Genomic DNA, 5,000 nt, shown 5'->3' on the forward strand with positions numbered 1-5,000 from the left:
TTGGACTTGGGCTCGGCGCGAGGCGTCGGGGTAGTGGACCCTCCCAAACACCACATGCCACGACAGGCGGCAGCCTGCGGGGTTCGGTGCTGGACTCTTCCCTGTTCGCTCGCCGCTACTGGGGGAATCCTTGTTAGTTTCTTTTCCTCCGCTTAGTAATATGCTTAAATTCAGCGGGTAGTCTCGCCTGCTCTGAGGTCGTTGTACGAGGTGTCGCACGCCACACCGCCAGCCGGCTGTGCACGCTACCGAGAAAGTACCGGTATGCGAACCGCCAGGCGACGGGCGCGCATCGCACGTTTAAGGAGACGCGGCCGGCCACACAGGCGACCACGACACTCCCACGTCTCCGAAGCGGGACAAACGCCGCGCGCTTCAGTATACGTAGCCGACCCTCAGCCAGACGTGGCCCGGGAACGGAATCCATGGACCGCAATGTGCGTTCGAAACGTCGATGTTCATGTGTCCTGCAGTTCACATGTCGACGCGCAATTTGCTGCGTTCTTCATCGACCCACGAGCCGAGTGATCCACCGTCCTGGGTGATCTTTTCCTTTTCAGTCTCCCACTGTCTCTTTCAAGACAGTAGCATTTGCGGGACTGAGGCGTCTGACGGCCCCTGTTCCACTATTTTTTTTTGTGTCCAACGGCCTCACAGCCGATGGGCGTCGTACGGCTCCACACCGGAGCGGACAGGCACTCGGGCGAACGTCATTCAAAACCGGCGCCAGGCGCCAGGTACCGCAGGCCAGCCGCTCCAGAGCTTCAGCGCTCGTACCACACAACAACAACACTTCCGCTAGTTTTGAGAGGCACGCGTGGTTCCGCACGCGGCGCACGGCCACTGCCGTACAGGTAGCGTGTTGCGCGACACGACACGACACGCACATCGAAAGACATGCAGTCTAGTCGGTAATGATCCTTCCGCAGGTTCACCTACGGAAACCTTGTTACGACTTTTACTTCCTCTAAATGATCAAGTTTGGTCATCTTTCCGGTAGCATCGGCAACGACAGAGTCGATGCCGCGTACCAGTCCGAAGACCTCACTAAATCATTCAATCGGTAGTAGCGACGGGCGGTGTGTACAAAGGGCAGGGACGTAATCAACGCGAGCTTATGACTCGCGCTTACTGGGAATTCCTCGTTCATGGGGAACAATTGCAAGCCCCAATCCCTAGCACGAAGGAGGTTCAGCGGGTTACCCCGACCTTTCGGCCTAGGAAGACACGCTGATTCCTTCAGTGTAGCGCGCGTGCGGCCCAGAACATCTAAAGGCATCACAGACCTGTTATTGCTCAATCTCGTGCGGCTAGAAGCCGCCTGTCCCTCTAAGAAGAAAAGTAATCGCTGACAGCACGAAGGATGTCACGCGACTAGTTAGCAGGCTAGAGTCTCGTTCGTTATCGGAATTAACCAGACAAATCGCTCCACCAACTAAGAACGGCCATGCACCACCACCCACCGAATCAAGAAAGAGCTATCAATCTGTCAATCCTTCCGGTGTCCGGGCCTGGTGAGGTTTCCCGTGTTGAGTCAAATTAAGCCGCAGGCTCCACTCCTGGTGGTGCCCTTCCGTCAATTCCTTTAAGTTTCAGCTTTGCAACCATACTTCCCCCGGAACCCAAAAGCTTTGGTTTCCCGGAGGCTGCCCGCCGAGTCATCGGAGGAACTGCGGCGGATCGCTGGCTGGCATCGTTTATGGTTAGAACTAGGGCGGTATCTGATCGCCTTCGAACCTCTAACTTTCGTTCTTGATTAATGAAAACATACTTGGCAAATGCTTTCGCTTCTGTTCGTCTTGCGACGATCCAAGAATTTCACCTCTAACGTCGCAATACGAATGCCCCCGCCTGTCCCTATTAATCATTACCTCGGGTTCCGAAAACCAACAAAATAGAACCGAGGTCCTATTCCATTATTCCATGCACACAGTATTCAGGCGGGCTTGCCTGCTTTAAGCACTCTAATTTGTTCAAAGTAAACGTGCCGGCCCACCGAGACACTCAACAAAGAGCACCCTGGTAGGATTTAAACGGGGTCCGCCTCGGGACGCGAAAGCACCCCTTCGGCTCGCCCCACCGGCAGGACGTCCCACGATACATGCCAGTTAAACACCGACGGGCGGTGAACCAACAGCGTGGGACACAAATCCAACTACGAGCTTTTTAACCGCAACAACTTTAATATACGCTATTGGAGCTGGAATTACCGCGGCTGCTGGCACCAGACTTGCCCTCCAATAGATACTCGTTAAAGGATTTAAAGTGTACTCATTCCGATTACGGGGCCTCGGATGAGTCCCGTATCGTTATTTTTCGTCACTACCTCCCCGTGCCGGGAGTGGGTAATTTGCGCGCCTGCTGCCTTCCTTGGATGTGGTAGCCGTTTCTCAGGCTCCCTCTCCGGAATCGAACCCTGATTCCCCGTTACCCGTTACAACCATGGTAGGCGCAGAACCTACCATCGACAGTTGATAAGGCAGACATTTGAAAGATGCGTCGCCGGTACGAGGACCGTGCGATCAGCCCAAAGTTATTCAGAGTCACCAAGGCAAACGGACCAGACAAGCCAATCCGATTGGTTTTGATCTAATAAAAGCGTCCCTTCCATCTCTGGTCGGGACTCTGTTTGCATGTATTAGCTCTAGAATTACCACAGTTATCCAAGTAACGTGGGTACGATCTAAGGAACCATAACTGATTTAATGAGCCATTCGCGGTTTCACCTTAATGCGGCTTGTACTGAGACATGCATGGCTTAATCTTTGAGACAAGCATATGACTACTGGCAGGATCAACCAGGGAGCTGCGTCAACTAGAGCTGAGCAGCCGGCCGCCCGGGAGTGTGTCCCGGGGGCCCGCGCGAACACGCAAGCGTCCGCTCAATTATTCTGCAAACAGGAGGAGGCCGAGCTCCCCTGCACGATACACCTCGAAACCCTCTCAGGTCCCGGCGGCGCGCAGCGCCGTCCTAGGTACTTGGTCGGTTTCGAGAGAGGCGCAATCGCCCGGAGTTAGGCGAGTAGACGGTTTTAGTGCGAACACCCTTGCTCCCAACTGAGCTTGCCGCTGCCGACAGAGGCCCGGGAGCGTGCTGTCGTGGCATTGCCGGCGGGAGACAACACGCGCCACCTATGGTGACCGGCAGCTCCAACGCCAGCGCCACACAAGGGCAAAGCCCCACTTGGGTGCAGAAGCGAACTCTCCCAGCACAGCGCACGCGCCAACACGTCCGCACAACTGCGATACAAACCACCTGCGAGAACCGCTGGGGCGACCGAGCAGCAGACGGCGTCGCGGCGCCGAGTGCCAGGCGGCGGCGCATCCTCAACGCACACAGTCCTCAATCAGACCAGCACACTGCAGATGTCCACTGCGCTTCGCACCGGGCTCGGCTGAACCAACTTTGGCCGCCAGGCGCCGCGTGCAGGGTGCGCCGCAGCGTAGCTGCGCCGCCTGCCGAGCCCGTCGGCTGGCGCTCCTGCCACTCGGCGCCCCCCACCAGCCGCCTGTTGCGCGTGCGCCCACGCAGCGCGCGGCCAACACGCCGGGCGGCCCCCCTTCACCGGCCGGGAACAGTCCCACCAAGCCACCGCCGCGTATCGCTTCATACCCACATGGGCCTAGTCACGTGTGTGGATGTGGCGGGTACCGCTGAAACAACCGGTTAATAGCTGTACCGATCGTCGCCATCACAGATTCACCTCCAGCGTGAACAACCGCTCAACAACGGATTTCCAGTTCATTTGCGTATCTTGGGCAGTAAACGTAGATGTCCACCTACATTTGCGAATTCAACAATTCTTGCATGCCAGGATGTCATGTGTCACGACACGCTACATCAGACCACATACACACTGCGACATGTGCAGAAGAGAACACGTGGAAGGTGGCCCGCGCACATATGCGATGTCCCTTCCGCGATCCACTGTCAACCGGCATCTGCGGCATGTCCCAGATATGGAACGCGGTCCACCAGGGTAGCACTTTGTGTGAGGCAATACGACAAAGTCGGAATACACGCGTCACTACATCACACGGCTCACGCTGACCTGACCTGACTCACCGCACCACCACCCCCAGCGACCCAGGGTGACATACAATGCGTTCGTACGTTCCTCCCACACGCCTCTATGGCGTACCACAGTGCAACCTAGCTGTTATTGGGAGACGAGACAAGTAGCATCGAGCACAACATATGGAAATTGAGATTCGACACCGTTGGGCACAGCCAGCGTACGGTCACACGTATCACACTACTTCACTCTGTACGTAACTACCGATGATCGGTACAGCGTGTGGGTTACGCGTACGACATCAGCGGACAATGGACACAGACCATACCACGACGTACACTGAGGGCGTCGACATCTGAACGCAACTGAACAGCTGCGAGGCTCATTTAACACTCAAACGCCAGACCGACCAGCTTGAGAGGACGGAGACACAAAGAGAGGGGCAGAGGGGGGGGGGGGGCGATATAGTCCTATTGCAGTACAATTGACAGTGGATAGCGGGAATATGTGGAAAGTAAGCAACACTCGCAAGACATCTACATGAGGATAACAACGACACCAGAGATTCCGAGCAGTGAACTATGTTAGGCAAAGGGACAACGTGGGTTAGGTTAAGGGACAACGTGGGTTAGGTTAAGGGACAACGTGGGTTAGGTTAAGGGACAACGTGGGTTAGGTTAAGGGACAACGTGGGTTAGGTTAAGGGACAACGTGGGTTAGGTTAAGGGACAACGTGGGTTAGGTTAAGGGACAACGTGGGTTAGGTTAAGGGACAACGTGGGTTAGGTTAAGGGACAACGTGGGTTAGGTTAAGGGACAACGTGGGTTAGGTTAAGGGACAACGTGGGTTAGGTTAAGGGACAAATTGAGTTAGGTTAAGGGACAAATTGAGTTAGGTTAAGGGACAAATTGAGTTAGGTTAAGGGACAAATTGAGTTAGGTTAAGGGACAAATTGAGTTAGGTTAAGGGACAAATTGAGTTAG

At 55.3% G+C, this 5,000-nt stretch overlaps 3 non-coding genes across 3 annotated transcripts in view; all 3 read right to left on the reverse strand.

The window, feature by feature from the left end:
* LOC126333871 (large subunit ribosomal RNA) overlaps nt 1-201 on the reverse strand; it is a 4,222-nt gene extending 4,021 nt beyond the window's left edge. The window contains exon 1 of the ribosomal RNA XR_007564423.1: nt 1-201. This exon is cut by the window's left edge and continues 4,021 nt beyond it. This is a non-coding gene — a ribosomal RNA (large subunit ribosomal RNA).
* Nucleotides 202-389: 188 nt separating this feature from the next.
* Nucleotides 390-544, reverse strand: LOC126333821 (5.8S ribosomal RNA). The gene has a single exon (XR_007564375.1). It is a non-coding gene; the product is annotated as a 5.8S ribosomal RNA (ribosomal RNA).
* Nucleotides 545-912: 368 nt separating this feature from the next.
* Nucleotides 913-2,805, reverse strand: LOC126333851 (small subunit ribosomal RNA). The gene has a single exon (XR_007564403.1). It is a non-coding gene; the product is annotated as a small subunit ribosomal RNA (ribosomal RNA).
* Between the last annotated feature and the right edge of the window lie 2,195 nt (nt 2,806-5,000).

Source organism: Schistocerca gregaria, unplaced genomic scaffold (assembly GCF_023897955.1).
Source record: "Schistocerca gregaria isolate iqSchGreg1 unplaced genomic scaffold, iqSchGreg1.2 ptg001646l, whole genome shotgun sequence".
In the NCBI taxonomy this organism is placed as follows: Eukaryota; Metazoa; Arthropoda; class Insecta; order Orthoptera; family Acrididae; genus Schistocerca; species Schistocerca gregaria.